Genomic DNA, 17,840 nt, shown 5'->3' on the forward strand with positions numbered 1-17,840 from the left:
TGGTTTTTACCTGTGGGCAATATTCAGGCTAAGATTAGCATGATGCTGGAGGAAAGAAAAACAGACTGAGGCTTAAGCAGTGCCCAGCTCTTGTTCTGACCTTAATTTCCCCCACCTGATAAGAGTTAGCTTCCTCCTCCCACAGCAAACTCACAAACAGCAGCTGGTTATACAGTAATGGAGATTAAGAACGAGGAATTTGCTGAAGACCTCAACACTCTGGGAAGTCTCTTGTTTAAACCCTGTATTGCACTTTGCTATCGTAGTTTACTTGAGTTATTCCAAACCCAAGGAAGGAGAAGGTGTGCTGCCAACTCATGGGTCATTAATTTCCAAACCATGCTGAAAGGTGCAAAGGTGAGTGCATTTTTCTTAGTGTTTCACTGACAACAAATATTTGTGTTTGGAATATTTTTGTGAAAAGTGGAGACCAGGACAGCTCACTGGCTTGGAGCTGCTCATGGCACCAATCTGCAGTGAGGTATTTGGAAGACCTTAAAGCTGCGTGGGACATGCCTAACAGGCCATGGCAGTCATTCTCAGCTTAAGATTTATAGGATGATAAGAGATCCTGAGGGGGTTTTTGTCAGCTGTATGCTAATTCTTTTCCTTTAGTAAGACTTACTCCCTCCAGTTACTCAGTAGGTATTCTGCAGCCCCTAGGCTGTGAAATTTTGGAGTATATTTCCCTCTCAAAGCTTTGCTGTGCTATAGCTCATCTCTTGCAGGTGATTCTAGTGGTGCTCAAACCAGTGGCACTCTCCTCTGGGGTTTGGTAAATTAGGATAAACCATCTCTGGCAGAGACTAGATTTTTCACAAGACGCGGAGGCAAGGTTTTGACTTGTGAACATATTGCTTTTTGCATACCTTGTGTTATGCTTTTTGTTTAGAGAAATGATGTAAAATCCAGTCCCGGACAAGTTTTAACTTAATCTGTTATGTTCTGCCTTTCTGCATCTTCCTTGAACTTGTGTTCAAACCTGTTGGCTTTATTTATTGGTGTCTTCTGTGGTATAGAGCTGCTGAAAAACTTTATCTTGCTATAGAGGTGTCTGTATTTCAGTGGTATATAAGAAATCTCTCACGCAAGCTCACTTCTGCAAATACATAAAGTGATGACTAATTTTAAATAAATGAATAATCTTGCTGAGTTGGGAATATTCCTGTGAACAAAAGTCCTCGGGGGTTTCCCAGGATTTGAATGGGTGCCACATGTAAAGCTCTTTGGGAAGAAAGTTTCTGTGTAAAATACAGTTCTAAATGTTTGTTTGTATTTACACAAAACTACATTACTTCAAAGTTAAAGGAATACCTTCAATTTGTAGCTTAAATGATGTAAATGATTTGTTATGGGTAGTTTCAAATATCCTATTTTCTATGCCAATTCTTATGATCTTACAGTTATGGTTTCCTATAGTTAAAAGACTGTTTTTCTCCTGGTTGCTAAGAGAAAAACACACAAACAGCACAGCAAACTAAACACGGGCTTTTAACTATTCATAAGAAAGCTACATTAAATGTAAAACCAAATAAAACCCATTCCCTTAATTTTTGTCATTTGCAGTACATATAGATTTCACAGAGCAACATTAAGTGAGATTTTTGGGCAGGAGCATAATTAAGACTGCGCACTTAAGGCAATGATAAATCGTGTTTGTAGAGCTGCGCACTTAATACACGCCTCAGAAAATGGTGTGTTTTCAGAGCTGTGCAGCTTTAAATCAACTCTGTATGTTCAAAACCATATCCCAGGTCTTATTATTTGATCTTGGATACTATTTCAGCTATGACAGTGTTGTATTTATACACATCCACGATGGTGTTCTTATGAATGTTGTTATAAATAAGCATAAGCAAAATTTATTTTAAGTCTGAAAGGCACAATAAAAAAAGTCACACACCCCAATGTCTTTAGCTAGATTGCAGGCTGTAGGTTTTTTTCCCAAGTAATACAGTCCTAAGGGTTTGGGGGAATGTTGTGTTATCTGTAATGTGGCTTTTGTCTGGGTTTTGTGTACTTCAGCGTTAGATCTTGGTAGTCAACAGTGAGGGCTTTTCATGTGGAAATGTGCTTTGAAATTCCTGTACTCTTTTTTTTAAGAAAAGCATTAACAACATGAAAACTTGAAAAAAAAAAAATTAAAAATGTGAAAACCTTGAAAAAGGGTGGAAGAGGAGCCCTTAAGAAAAGAACGTAAAAACTGAAGATAAAAGGAGAAGTGTCAGTTAAATGAAGTGAGCGAAGATGAGCGGTGTATGTACTGCAGGCACACAACCTCTGTGGGCACAGAACATTAGGTGGGCTTACCCATGGGAACGGCTGTGCACGGTTGATCGGGTAAAGTCTGGAAGTAGTACGTGAGCATTAATGTACAAATGTCCTCAGGAGCAAGAGGGAGGCAGAGAGCCTGAACGCTGAACTTTATTAAAAGGGAGCTTAAAGTTAGGGAGTGAGAATTGTCCCCTCCACCTCACCCCACCTACAGGTGAAAGTAGAACTGGCTTATGTGGCCTGTGAAGAGACATGAGTTAATGCTGGGTACTTCTGGATCCAAAATATATGCAATATTTTAGGGTACATTATCTGTGTAACCCAATTTACCAAGGTGCATTGAATCAGATGCAAGTGTGATGAAGGGTTTGTAAACCACTGCTCTTCAAAAGCCAGGAAGGTACAGTGGGAGATACTCCTGTGTCCTCACTCTCCCTCCCTAGCCCTCTCCTCCCCAAATATGCTGTCAGCCGCGGTTAGAGGGTAGATACTGTGTTAGATCTACCATGATTGCTTTTATATCCTCAACGTTTCCAAAACACAAGAAATGTGAAATGTATCTTAGAGGCTTATCAAAGGTGTACAGAAACAGGTGAAATTGTTGATAGTGTGGGAACATTAATATATTCAGGTATGAACAGGGAGTTATCAGAACAGCTGTAAACCGTGCATGTAAGGAAATGAAGGGAAGACCATCTCTGCAGGGATGTTTCTCTAGCATGGAGACTTACATGTTTGGGTTTTTTATTGGGGATTACGCTTAATTTGGAGACTATGGTATACAGTGCAAGGGATCAGCTTCTAAAAGGCCTGTCCCTGCAGCATCACCAAGGAGACTGTAATTTTACAGTGACTTCAAATGTGTGGATGATATGATGGAGAGTGTATGGAATGTCTTCTAAATGTAACTAACAATATGGACATGCAAGAATCATGTATAACAGCAGCATATTCTTCTCCCAAATATGCTGTGATGGACGCTACAGATTTATGGCAATATGCATTCCAAATTAGGGATTGTGATTCACCTGGATTTTGTTCAGATGAGGTATAATACAGTTTTATAACTAAAATAAAGGATTTGAAGAATTTTTCTTCAGCTTCTGTGGAAAATGCCTCTGAAACTCAAGTTGAAAACCATCACAAGAACAGTTTGGAAAAATGGAAGACAAAAAAAAAACTGTTCTGAGTTGCAGACACAATGTACTCTAAGATACAACAAAGGTAACCGTATGGTTCATAGCCATTCTTGCCATTTCTGCTGTTTTTCAGATACTTGTAACTTTCTACTTCTAGGCAATGGTTTTAAACAGAGGGGAAAAACCCCCCACACTTCACTGTAAACATACCTATCTTGATGAAAAGTTTATCCCAAATGACCTCAATTAAGGTTCTGCTTTAGAAAATTATAACAAGAGCTGTATCAGAATCAACAATCCTGCAGTTGAGACTGGCGTGTAGGGCACAGTGAGGTAGAGTAGGGATGTGAATAAAGATTTCAAGTATCCCCAATGCCTTATCCACTGAACTAAAGAAAACAAGAACGCTTATTACTGTCTTTTTGGTAAGAAAAACCTTCCTTAGGTCCTTGCTGCTTCTTTCTGCCAGAACTTCTCATCTGGGTTTAGTCATCACTTATGACTCTAAGACTAACAAACTTTTATCTAAACATTTATGTATAAAGGCTTTTACTATTGTTTTGGTAGGAAGAAGAGTACACAAATTCTGCTTGTCTTTTTCTAACAAAGCGTATGGTCCTCATAAAAGACTGGTTAGAGACACTTTAAAATAACTTCTGGGTTTCTCCTATTTCCCCTGCAGCAGTGAGAAACTTGCTGCTGTAGGGCAAGCCCCACACCATGTCCAGCCTCTCTGAGCCCTGTCTCTTCAAATATAGATAGCTCCTGCCTCCCCCTGTGCTTCCAGGGTTGTAGCTGGACCTGTCCCTCTGTCATGAGTTCTTCACTTTTGTCCTTTTTTTTTTTTTTTTCTTTGCCTTCGAGTTACTTTGAGACCTTGTGCTGTTGCTGCATGTCACATTGATGCAACTCACCTCTTTATTTTATATATATCAGGGTGTTTGTTTCCTAATTTGTCATTAAATGTGATTCTAGCTGTTGTTTCAAACATTTCTATGGCTCCAAATGTTTACAGAATAGTCTGTTTTCAGTAGGTGTTCCAGAGAGACAATTGGTCCAGTCTTCCTAGTGTTATCATTATGCAAGGAGCAAAATAGAAAAACATCAAGAACTAAGTTGTCTTGCTTTTTAGAATGTGTTCCTGAGGATTTTGATTTCTATCCAGCTATGGTCAAATAATCCCTTGTTCTTGCAGATGAGCAGTGAATTTCCAGTAGGGATGGTCTTAGACTGGTAAATACACATGTAGTTTCATCTCTTCCAGGCATTTCTCCTTGCTTTCTGCCAGCCAGTGTTTCTCTCAAGCACTTTCATTTTCTGTAGAAAGCCCTTCTTATCCGATTCCTAAGCTTCTTTTTTTTTTTTCTTTCCTGATCTCCAAATGTTTTTTCTCTTTAACATAGATATTAAGTACAGTCTCTTTTATTGAGTGCTTAAATCATTAAAGAAATCTCAGTTCTCAGTATCTCTGTATAATCATCAAATAATCAAGTGTCTGATATCTGACTGTTCTTACTTTAAATTTGAGTTTTCAATATTACTCAACGTGTGTGGAGCAACCGAGCTATGAACTGTAACCTCATACTCGGAGGATATCTGGGAGTCCCCACCAGGGAGAGCTTTTTGTAAATGGTCCAAGCTGAGGAAAAGCTGCACTTGAAGCTGAAGCTCGCACTTCTGTTTTTTAGCTTCCAAAGCTCATCAGGTGTGAGGATGCTCCTGAACGCACCTGAGGACAGTTAGTAGACAGGTATGCTTGTAGTATGAACAACTTCACCATTTTTTTTGAATGCTCTTAGAAACACTTGGTTTGCCCTTCTAAATATTAAGAAGGTCAGTTCCATGGTGTGGTCACTGGTATGGGTAAGCCCAAATAGCATCAATCTAGCTAATATATAAGTAATCAGGGAAGGACTATAGATCATACTTCAAGAAGAAAGATGCAAAATCCCTGGGACACCTAGTGGGTTATCTTCCCGTTTTCCATGCTTCTGCACTCTCACCTGCTACCAGTAGCTGTGCTGGCCCTTGAGTCCACCTCTTCTGCGCTATGCTTTTTGTATTAATATTTGTGTTGAATTTATTGAGAATGTTATAGGCAGGCCTCCTTTTCTTTTTGTAGCACTCGTGGTAGACAAATTGTGCCATATTCCAAGCACACAGTCTTTATTTACAGCAGCTATGTACCAATAAATCCCTGGTTGATGCTTAACTCTTAATTAAGAAGGAAAACAGCATTCTTTTTCAGTAAATGCTGTCAGAGTGGCTGCCTCTAGCCGTACTTCATGCAAAGAAAGCTTTGACAGTGGGTAGGTGGGCTAAATAGCTCTGGTTTGCTCTTCTACCCTTCAAGTTTCTCTGCTGCCTGGGATACTGAAAAGGACTAGTGCTGTTTTGTACCCCTGCAGGGAGGCTTTCTGCGCCACCGTGGCACAGGCAGCTTAACGTTTGAAAGCAAGTTGCATCAGACCTTGATGAAACAGGGATGAGGATGGCAGAGATTTCTGTACCATTCTGACAGCTCTGCCTTGGGGGTTTCTAAATGCACTGGCAATCATGACTTTTTTCTGGCTTTGGTTCAAGCTGTTCCTAAATGTTTGGATTTGCAGGGCTCCCATCCAGCTGGGATACCCCCTCCCCTTGCAGAGCAGCATGTCTCTCCTCACCATGTCTTTTTCAACAAGATAGCAACAGTCTGAGTGCAAGGAAAGAGTAAACGTTGCAGATTCCCGCATTTCTGGAAAGAACTGTTGTGATAGTACGCTTGCATAACATGGGTACATTCAAAGCCTATAGGGTATTATCTGGTAACTGCCTTCTAATTGGTCTGAGTCTGGGAGGGTGAGAACTCACACATGATATAGGATGATCTCATCTGGCTGTCAGGAACCCGTTTCTTTCTAACCCATCTGCTTGCAACACCCTTGGGTAATAATTATTAAAAGAATACCAAACTGCAGGGTGACCCAGGATATGATCTGGCTTTATGTGTGAGAAACAAAGCAATCAATAGGAAATAATAAATAAAATAATTTGAAGAGTCAGTGCTGGAGCCTCTGAAACCACATCAACTTTATTGGGAAAATTTCCAGACTGGCATCAGCTCTCGGCAGCTTTGATTTCAGCTGTGATAAGATGTGGCCAAGAGGTCAGAGTTTAGTCTGACGGTTCTTAGTAATGTCAAATGCCATACCCCCTGACTGCAGTACCAGATTAAAGGTAAGGCTTGGGATTTTAACTTTCCTTATTCTTCAGTTTTTTACCTGAATTCCATATCCATGGAGAAAGCAGAAGAGCAGCTAAAACCTAAAAACTTGCATTGGTAGATAAGATAGGATTGGAATAAAATTTTATTTGGGAGATCTTGGTGTCTCCAGTTCACATGTCAAAAAGACTTCAGCTGGGTGAAACTTTGTGAAACATCCCTCCCGGGAAGCTTTACTTTGTGTAAAAACAAAACAACAAAAAATATTAGAAAATAAACCCAAGCTGGCCGGGAGAGCAGCGAGTGAATTGATTTGTGTAGTGCTCGGTTCTGCCTTTATTTTACACAGAAGGCTGCTCTTCGGGAGTAAAAGATGCTGTAGGAGATGAAAGTGATTTGCCCATCTGGTAGGAGGATATAGGGAGTATTTTGAATCTGAACAAATACATGATAGTTTCATCAGAAGAGCTTAACTCTGAATCAAGGAATTAATCTCATCCTGCTTAGCCTCTGTCCAAATACAAGTGCACCCAATTTTGCAGTGGAGAAGAAAGCTATTGGATTGTATTGGATGCATTGCAGAGATGGGTATTGTGGGGTGAGAGACTTCCTCAAGAATTCTGGACACATGGGGAGCAAAAACATTTTTGGGGAGTGATGGCTTAGCTCGAATTCATCCACTTCTTTTGGCCTCTATTGCTGGAAATTCACTGCTTGCGAGAAGAGTTGTTTCCCACAACAACTGGGATGTGAACAAACATACTTAGCAGTAAAAATCTTAACCCGTAAGAACACTTGGTTTATTTTAATACATCTTCCCTTGCTTACCTTAGGTATAAATAAAACTACTTTTACTTCCTAATTCTAGCAGAATAGGTTGCCCTACTTGCACTTCACAAGAATCTCTTGATGGAAAACCATGAGCTTAGGAACACTTTTCAAGAGAAAGTGAGTGAACTGCTTATGTAGATAATTTTTGACAAATTAATCAAATCTCTAATTCTAATTCCCTCCAAGGTGTGTAATGAAAACCCATGTAACGCTTGACAAACGCAAGGACTGACAAGTGGATAGTTTTCCATGTCAAACTTCTTTCCTGCCTCACAAGAGCAGTTGAATAAAGGGAGAAACAGTGCATGTGTCTCAGTACAATCTGATTGAGTTGTTACAAATGCTTATTAAATCAGAGGATGGAGGGCAATACACTGAGTAGTGGGTGTTGGGAACTGTTTGGCTTCCGTTATCTTTTTATATATAAACTTGATAACCACCGTGAGACTGTTCTGATTATTTTCTATGGCAGAACAAAACTCGCTCTGTGGTGCGGGTGTTGGGTGCTTGGTTGGAGCCACAGGAAGGCAAGTGTCGCTATCCCTTGCAGTGCTGAGCTACCACTAAAGCTGATGAGACCTATATTTTTTTAGATGTCTGTGGTTTTGAGTAACAAATTTGCAGCATCTTGAAGGAAGGGGGATTTTCAGAGGTGTAATATCATAACTGGACTGAATTTGGGCACTGAAAAAAACCTGATAATAAAAAAACTTCCATTAGTACTAGAAACTTAGGTCAGTATTGCAAAAGCTTTGAATGGCACCAAAGGATTCAGAACTAATTTAGATTGAAATTAGCTGAAATCTTTTTGGCTTGGGTATTCTCAGTCTACATTTCTTCCCTGTGATGACATTCTGTTTCCAGTTGCATCTGTGTCTGGAGGCCTTTCCTTTGAAAGATATCACCAATTTGAAGAATGGGGTGTCATAATCCATGGGTCTTCCAGCAAAACCTTGAGGCTACAGCATTGCAGATGGCTACAGCCAGAAGCCATTGTGCAGTTTGGAAACTGAGGTGCCTCAGATACGGTCTCTTCCATGTTAAAGATCTCACAAAGTGGGAGTCTGATGCTGTTTCACTGGGAGCAATGTGCAGTTTGAGCACATCTGGTTGACTGCCAGGGAAGAGAGTATTCTGGGTACTGGTGAGACAGCAAACGGAAGAATTGACCTAACTTCAATATATTTTCTAGCCCTCTTAAAAATACTAAAGCATCCTAATTCTTCTCATTGCTAGTAGCATCTCTTAGCTGTGTACCAACAGCAAGGTATTAACTTTCTTTAACGGAAAGAATGTTTTCAGAGGGTGATGGATGTTTTGCAGACACTGGGTCAGGAGTGGACAAGCTCTGTGTGGACAGAAAAAGGAGATGGTGCTGGAATATTTTCTATTTCTCAACCCTACATTTTCATTAGGGAAATGGCAGGCTGTCTTCCACTGGATGCTGTGAACACTTACTCCAGTGGACTTGAAAGGGACATGAGTAGTTTGCAGTGCTTGGGGAAACTTTACATGCTTGAATACTATGCATTTTCTCCTCTAGGGGTTATATCATGACTTAATTACAGAAGAGTAGATTAGCTACACTACTGTGGTATCAGTCATTCGAGGTATGAACCAACCATTAGAAATGCTTATGGTAGTGCTGGGAATGTCCTGCTTCCCCATCTGGGAATGACACCATTTTCTCTGCTTGACCAGGAGAGATTAATTCATGTCCCCCACTTTGATTTCTATCAAAATAGACTAGCAGGACTGTCATGTTCATTTGTTGCACCTTGACTAAGAGGGTGTTGTGTCCTAATTGGCAGCACTAATTTTAAAGCATTTTGTTTCTTGCAATTATCTAGTCATGCTAATTTGAGTGTGTTAAAGTTCCATTAAGAAATTGCTTACTTACTGCTTAAAATCCTTTGTTTAGATCTGGTGCTTTGTTTGCTTAAACTGAATGAAGCAATGATCACTTCGGTCTCCTAAAAAGAAACATTAGCTTTGAGGAAAACAATAAATTATTTTCCCCTTAACAGCACCTCCCTTCCATTTCTGCTTGTTTCTCTTTCCTAGTTCCTCTGAAATTCAGACATTTCATAGTCTGAAGTGATGATCATTTGGGAAATTCTTTATACAGAGAGATAGAAACATTTGACTCCCTCCTATCTCTGATTAAATAAATGTCTCTAATTTCTTGTTAATGAGAATATTTCTCTTGTTTGTGTTTTTTGTTCCCCTCTGGGAGAGATTTTGAGCAGTAACGCTCTAAGAATGTATGGTTGAATTGTCTGCTGCTCTGATTTCAGTGGAGTTGGGCCAGCAGAGACTTTGGCCCACTGTTTGTCTATGTTTCTCAGAAATGCTTTTCTGGGCAGATTTGCATTGTTTCCCGGAGGAAGGCTAACTCCACTTAATGTATTAATCCAGGCAAGTTTGTAAATGCAAGAACGACATGGCAAAGAGCATATATGGGAGTGAAGGCTACCTCATGTCCAATTCCCTTAATGGGTTTTATAGAGCATGAAGCAGTCAATAGTAACTTCCATCTTCATCTAGTTATAAGGAGCCGTTAGTCATTTGTCTGTCACCCAAACGTGTCTCTTCTCCCCCTGTAACTTTTGAGTACATAAAACAACTTCTTACATATCACAGGACCAAATGAAATCCAGCAGTAAGAGGGTTTCCCACTTAGATATAGCGAAGTCAAATCTGGCCCATAATGAATGAGCTGAAGAAAGAAGTAGGTGCTCGTTGCACAGTAGCTTACTTCAGCACAGCTATGATATACTTGTAAACATATTCTAAAGATCGTGTCATGTAATGAGTAGGATGAACTAGGAGGCCCACTGGCTTCTGGTTTTTGTGGCTGGTATTTGTTACTGGTATAAGCGATTTCAGGACACTGATGAATCTTGTTGGAAAAGTATCAATTTGTTATGGACAATTTGGAGGCATCTTTATCTAAATCTGCCTAAAAAGGTCAGCTGGGAGGAGCTTGCACGATGGATGTATTACTGTTGTTGGACACTTGCAACACGGAAAAGACTTGCTGTACTTGCTATTTTAATCCACAAGTGCTGGTGTATCTGCACAATATAAACATTTGTGGTCCTTCATTGTGAAGTCATATAACTTACCAAGCTCTGAGCACTCAGCCATGTCTGATCAGCCAAACCATGAAGCCAGGCCAATGTTATTGCACTTCCCTTGAGGCAGTATTCCTCCTTTCCTCCTTGGTGGGATTCTGTGGCTTATTACAGGACAGGGTGCTTGTCACTGCATAAGGTGACCCACTTGAACTGAGTCGCAGTGAGGGAGGGCACTTCTGTCCTTGGAGTAACAGAGGGGAATTGCAGGAGGTTAAACCTGCATCCCCACTCCAAAATGAATGGGTCACAAGCAGCACGTGAGCTCTGGTGCATACAATCAACTATAGGTATCTGACTTCCTTGGAGCCCCTACTTCATAGAGAATTGCAATGCAGGAGTCTTGTCTCTTATCCTAAAGCACAGCTCAAAATTTGGGTGTTGGGATCCACCAAAAATACGTTGCATTGGAGAAGAGGGAGGGATTCTTTCCATTTCTGGAGCTTTCAGACCTTGTTGGAAACATCAGGCTGTTTGACTGCATATCTTCCTGAGAACAGACTGAGTCACTGGCCGGTTCAAATGTCCCTTTTTGCACAACTGGCAGCATGTCTCTGCTTGCTTATTAGATGTGGAAAAGTTGTGGCATCTCTCCCTGCTTCGGACAGAGGCACGACATGGACTTGTGGCTCTGTACAAAAGGCCACAGCCTTACTGACAATATGCCATCAAGTGAGTCATTTAATAATAATAATAATATTCCAAGCTGTCTGAGCAACTGTGAGAAAGATCCTGGTATGAACAGTTTTCTGAGCCTGAGCGGATCCATCCTTTCATGCTGTTGCCCATTGTCTGCTGTTGCAAACAGACTTTAGAGCAGCTGACTGCAGAGCTAGAGGGAAATTTCCTAAGTGCTCCTAAAAGAGAGGCCACGCAAAATTCATGCCCAAAGATAGTAATTAAGGGTGAACCCTTCTGTAGATGAGAAAAAAGGTTATGGCCTACTGCTTAGAACAGCTTTTTTTTATCCGCCTTTTTTGGAAACTTTTCTTGGTTATGTTGGTAATTAGTACTTCTGTTGGGGAACTAGAATACGTAACCAAACATCGGAGGCAGATGTGTCTGCAAGTTCTTCTGCAAGTTGTTCTTCCAAAAGGGGAGCTGAATATTTGTCTGACTGAGCAACCCAGAAAGCATGGAAGGTGCAGGCGTGAACCCAGCACTTCCCAATCTGTCCATTTTTCTGGCAAGCTTCAGTCAGAAATGGAGAAGGAAGAGGCATGATGATGGGAACAATGTTATGCTCTGGTAGATCTGTGCCCTAAAGGGCTAGTCTCAAGCAGATTGGAGGGAAAAATCCCTTCTCCTTCAGTAGAGTCTGAGCAGACAAGGTACAAGCTATTTCTCTTGCACCTGTACTAGTTCAAGAACAGGAATAAATCTGTCCCGCCAGGTCTGTTTGTCCCCAGAACACCGTAATCATTTACCATAAAGCACCGGCCAATGGAGCTTCCATGAAACACACTCTGAATAAATATTTTTTTTCTCCTTCGTCTATTTCTGTAAAAAGGGTCTTTTGATGAAAATATCATCAGTATGTTTGAAAAAAACCCATCCCCTGAGTAGTTATTTACTGAGTCTTTAAATACACAGGCTGAATAATTGACTCCTGTGAAAGCGCTGCCACTGTAGAGCAGGCAGAAATGCCCCATGTCTCAGTCTGGAGCCTCCAGTCATTTCCTCCCTCTGCTGCAGACAGCGATGCGGCTGCATTTGTGTGGATGCCCAAGGGGGAAACCCGTGCCACCACTCCCTGTCTGACCAACTGCCTCAGGACACAGACAGTGTCTTGGACCTTGCCCTTTCCTGTGCACCATGGACCTGGCTGTGCTCAGATGGGGAATGGGGTCTTGAAAAATAAGTGAAACCTGCAGAAGATGTCAAGGGGCGTTGGGAGTTTTCAACACCCTGTCCCTCTGGAAGTGCATAGGGCTGGAGTTGGTCTTGTCCATCAGTGTTGAGACTGGTCTTTTTTGTCAGACAATAACTTTAATGGAATTTAAGGAGTTTCAAAGAAGCCCCTGTTGTATCCCCTGGTGTCTCTACCAAGAGAGGGCAGGCGGTCTGGTGGTGCCCCTCTAGCATCTAGCTGAGCACTCTTTCTAAAAGCCTCAGGCAGTGAAGTATAAAGGTCACCAGCTATAATCAACAGGATTGTCCCCTTGCTGAGATCCTATTCAAACTGAACAGTAGTATGGGAATTACATCTTAGGTGGAAATCTATGTAATGGCTGATTTGGCAAAAATTATTTCAAAATGTGCCTTCTACTGAACCTGATATATTTTGCTGCAAGCCAAACATACACACGTATATCTAAAAACAGCTGTGAAGTTGAGAGGCTGATGAAAGGTTACCATATAAGCAGTTGATAAATCCTTGACCCATTTCACATCTCACTGAGTTTTTTAGAAATTAAGGAGGTGTAAAATATCTGTGAATCCTGATGACCTGCAACATGTGAGATGAATAACCAGCTCATACTGGAGAGTGAAGCAGGAGCCAGCAAATGGGAATGGTTTTGGTTTCTTTTGCTGTAGGTGTTACAGATGTTATTTCCACTCGTGTTCTGCATTTGCTGTAATGTACTTGGGGTGCTGGAAGATATTGGTTGTGAGCAGCCGAAAGGTTTTTTTCTATTGTGGGTAAATAATTATTGACTTCTCTAGAACCAGAACAGTTCTGTAGTTGATTCAGTTGCCTGTCTAAGCATTCATTTTTGATTGCTTTTTCTTTTAATCATGAATATTTTTTCATTATTCAGCAAGGTATGGTATTTTTAATATAATCTTTGCAGGGGGTTTACTAGTGTATTTTGTCTGTTTGCTCTTCTCCATTAATGTATGTGTGCTAAATGTTGTTATTAATGGTCCTGCAGTGCCAGAGCAGCACAAAGTCACCAGAATCTACTAGTGAGCGTTGGTTGCTCTGTGTATTCAAACATAATATGGATAAAAATGTTGGCTATGACTGCGCTGTTGAAAAAGTGATGGGAACATTTTGTAATGTGTAATCCCTTTCATGGTGTATTTTCAGGGAAAATTGAAATACTTGGTAAAAGTCTCAATTTATCAATATATTACTATCACGTACATGTTGAAACCAGGAACCTTTTGAGGTTGAATGAGGTTTAAGTCTTTCTGCATGGTTCTGGGTGAGATTATTGAACAGATCCCTTTTCTGTTACCACTGCCATGTAAAGAGCTGTTAGTTTAAGCTGGCATTCAGTTCTTCACCTTTAAACTTGGGAAGGGAGTGTTTGAACCAAACCTGTTTGTATAAAGAGCATCTTGCTTTCTCAATAGCCTCAAACTCCAGTTAGATATATACCCTAAGTTATAGTGAACTGAAAACCTCCAACTTCCCCCGTGTCTCAAACTCACCTAACTCTGGAGCTAGGTTTGTGTGGGTAGGAACTGCCTATTTTAAACATGTATTTTGAAATGTGTGGTTTAAGGGATGGAAATTGTGCCTCTGTTCTAGGCATTTTTCATTTCCCATAGTTCCCAGGCCAGTCTCTTAATAAAATAATATTCATCGTGCTTATAGAGTGTTAAGGGGAGGTTGGCTTGTATTCTTCTCTCCCCAGCTCATCTTCAGGCCCCAGTGGTGGTCCAGCAGTGGCAGCACAGCAATATTGCTCTCTAATGCTGTGTTTGAACACTTCAGGGCCCTTTGTGCGCTCAAAAGCTTGGTGTGCTCAACACAACCCAGAAGAGACACATGTCCCATTCCCAATGTAGGCCTTTCTTGTTCTTTTAAGTTACCTTGAAAATTTCCCTTTTGGATCACTATAGCTTTTATCTTAAAGTAACAAAGCCCACGCTCACAGGAGGCTATGGACAAGATGCCCAAAGCAGCGAAGGGGACAACCTCCAAGCTCTATTTATTTCTTATGGTAGGGAGGGTATCCAGTCATCCCTTAATGTCAGCGTTACGTAGTCACATTGCATGAAGCAGCCTCTGCTTGAGAAACCACTGGAACTGCCAAAAAAGATCAAACCAGAGACTAGTTGGTACAATGTTTATTGAGTAAGCCCCCCGTTCTGACTGGGTAAGGGATAAGCTGCTTCCCATATCACCAATTGTTTTTTGAAGAGGATCTCCTGAAAGGAGGTGGCACAGGGTATATATGGGGGGGGGAATGAGCAGAAACAGTATTAGATGTAGCAACGGTTCTTAAGAAAATGCTACAATTTCAGCATCAGGGTCAATGGGCAAAATAATTTATCTGGGAAGACATCGGAAGTGAGAAGGTCTATAGGTTAATGTATGTCATAACTTTGTCAGCTTTGGGAGCTGATGACTGTGTTAGGGATGCCAGCTGAGTGTTGGTGCTAGTATTGCTCATTAGCATGTGTATGGTGTGACATAGGATCCTTTACATCTAACATAGATGTCCTTGCCAAAGTTGGTGTATAAACATACATTTTCAGCTGTCATTTATCAGTGTTGACAAAACTTAACTGGGCTAGATGCTATATTTAAAGCAGAGATGATAATAGTATTTGCTATAGTTATAGGCTTCCCACAGTACTAAGGAAACATATGACAAATCCGAGCCAACAGTTTTTCCAGATTTTGTGCCAGAGTTCAGTCTGCATAGGTGGCAGTATTGGAAACTCTCCAGAGAAAGCTTTTTATCTGACCGTTCATTTCTACTAGCTGTTCTCATCTTGAATCCCACTCAAGTTGAGTCTAAACCTGCCATAGCTGAAAAAGCCAACCACTCTGCTATCCAAAACAACTCACTGGTTTCAAACCTACCGCAAATCGAGACAAGCAAGTCTTGGATAAAGGCAGAGCTGGGCTTTTCCATTTCCTCTGCTTATCAGAGCCAAAAGTGCTTTTCTAACAAGTCGAACTCATCTAAATGAACTAAAAGGAATATATGGATTATTGGCTGGTTGCTTTCTGCGCAAGTGTGTAGGTTTTCACCATTAGCATAGGTAAGCAAAAAATAGCGTAGTGTGCTGAAGCCCACCCACCAGATATGTGGGCAAATGTGAATTTGTTTGTGAACTATTCTTCCTTCACTTCAGACAGTTTGGAGGTGAGAGAGGGGAGGGAGCTGTAATTACTTACCTCTGCTGTTGGCAGTTGTGTCTGCACCTCAGCTGAATGACTGACACCTCTGAGTAAGAGCACTGAGCAATTAATAATAAACTTCTAATAAGTTCTCAGACAAAGGGTCTGTTGTAGTGAAACTTTGGGGAATTGGGCTGTTGTCCAATATCTGAAGATACTAAATACTCTGGTTCCACAAATAATACAAGAAAAACTCTGTAAGTGTTCTAGAATATTCATATATGCACATACTTATATGGAAAAAATAATGATAACTTTAAATTTTGAGCAGTTCTACCAAGTGGCCGCCTACACTGAGCCTATTCCTTTCTGGGAATCAAAGCTCTTGGAAGCTGAGTCTTCTGATCTGAAGACTTTCAGCAGTCTTGGAAACATGACCTACTTCTTTCAGACCAATGTCTTCTGTCTGTATTTGGAGGGAATCAACAAAAATGTCCACAAATGGGGTCACCTCTGAAATTCAGGGTTGTGAATGGGGATGATAGAGATGGGTGAATCCATAAGCAGCTGAAGATGAAACAGCTCACAGCCCAAAAAGCCAACCATATCCGGGGCCGCATCAAAAGAAGCGTGTCCAGCAGGTCAAGGGAGGTGATTCTACCCCTCAACTCTGCTTTTGTGAGACCCCACCTGGACTACTGCATCCAGCTCTGGGCCCCAAACATAAGCGTGACATGGACCTGTTAGAGCAAGTTCAGAGGAGGGCGATGAAGATGATGAGAGGGCTGGAGCACCTCTGCTATGAAGACAGGCTGAGAAAGTTGGGGTGGTTCAGCCTGGAGAGGAGAAGGCTCTGGGGAGACCTTATAGCGGCCTTCCAGTACCTAAAGGGCCTACAGCAGGGATGGGGAAGGGACTCTTTTATCAGGGAGTGTAGCGATAGGATGAGGGGGTAACAGTTTTAAACTGGAAGAGGGAAGATTTAGGTTAGATATCAGGAAAGAATTCTTTGCTGTGAGAGTGGTGAGCCCCTGGCCCAGGTTGCCCAGAGAAGCTGTGGCTGCCCCATCCCTGGAGAGGTTCAAGGCCAGGTTGGACAGGGCTTGGAGCAACCTGGTCTGGTGGGAGGTGTCCCTGCCCAGGGCAGGGGGGTTGGAACTAGGTGATCTTTAAGGTCCCTTCTGACCCAAATTACCCTATGATACTATGAAAAAGTGCAGATTGAAACCTCTTAGGCATTGTATTCCTTGAGAGCAGCAGTTAGTGCTAAACTCTTAAAATTCCTGAAGCCAATATCTAAAGGCTTGAAGAGCCACTGAAAACCTTTGCTGACTGATGTTCTATTAGAAAGTAAAGGAAGGATCAAAATCTCATGACTCTGAGAATATCCTGAGTTTGTTTAAGCATTTTGAAGGCTGAGGTTCCCCTCTTCTCCAGAGACTATTACTTTTTGCTGAGATTTGAAAAATCAGACTGTACCGTGTCCAAAAAGAAGAGCAGTTAATGATGCTGGGTGAACTGGCTGATCTCAGATGCAAAGTCTTGTGTGCAGAATCCGTTCCCATGGGATTCCCACTGGAGAGTGTTCCTGACTGCAGCAGTAAACATAGTCTGAAGCATTTGGTAACTATCTGAAGTTCTCGTTTTGATTACAAAGTAAGGAACATCGCATCTGCATCTTTTATATTCACTTGGATCCCTGCATTTGCGCAGTCTGTTTCTCTGTTATATTTTAATGGTTGTAGTAGTCACACCGAATGTCTTAAAGAATTCAAACTAGTTGGGAAGGAAGAGCACAGCTGTGTTGAACAATTCTGATATAATGTGGCTACCTCTGACAAAAGTAACTTTTTTGCCTTGTCTATTTAGGGTATGGCTTTTATGTTATAATATAGTGAAGATACTAAATAGTGTTCAACAAAAGCCAATGGATTTTTTTAAATTGGAAAGACCTTGATAATGAGCTAGCATCAGCTGACAACACTTTGCCATTCTGTCAGCAGGCTGGGACCTTTGATCACCATTTATTCAAAACAACTGAATTTGCCACTTTAGACCAGCCTCATCAATTTACTAATCTTCTGAACTTCACTAGTAACTTCTCCTACCACCACAGTTCCCCGATGCTGATCTTTTCACTTGTAGATGGCAGTTAAAGTTCACTGTTTTTTAAAGTGTCCTTCATAGTTACATTGTAAGCTTGCAGTTAAAGTATTTAAATACGTACT

The 17,840-nt window shown here is 41.2% G+C and overlaps 1 long non-coding RNA gene across 1 annotated transcript in view; it reads left to right on the forward strand.

Moving 5' to 3' along the window:
- The first annotated feature begins 250 nt into the window (after nt 1-250).
- LOC128912783 (uncharacterized) overlaps nt 251-17,840 on the forward strand; it is a 72,269-nt gene continuing 54,679 nt past the window's right edge. Inside the window, exon 1 of the long non-coding RNA XR_008467765.1 lies at nt 251-357. This is a non-coding gene — a long non-coding RNA (uncharacterized LOC128912783). The remainder of the gene's footprint in view (nt 358-17,840) is intronic.

Source organism: Rissa tridactyla, chromosome 7 (assembly GCF_028500815.1).
Source record: "Rissa tridactyla isolate bRisTri1 chromosome 7, bRisTri1.patW.cur.20221130, whole genome shotgun sequence".
NCBI lineage: Eukaryota > Metazoa > Chordata > Aves > Charadriiformes > Laridae > Rissa > Rissa tridactyla.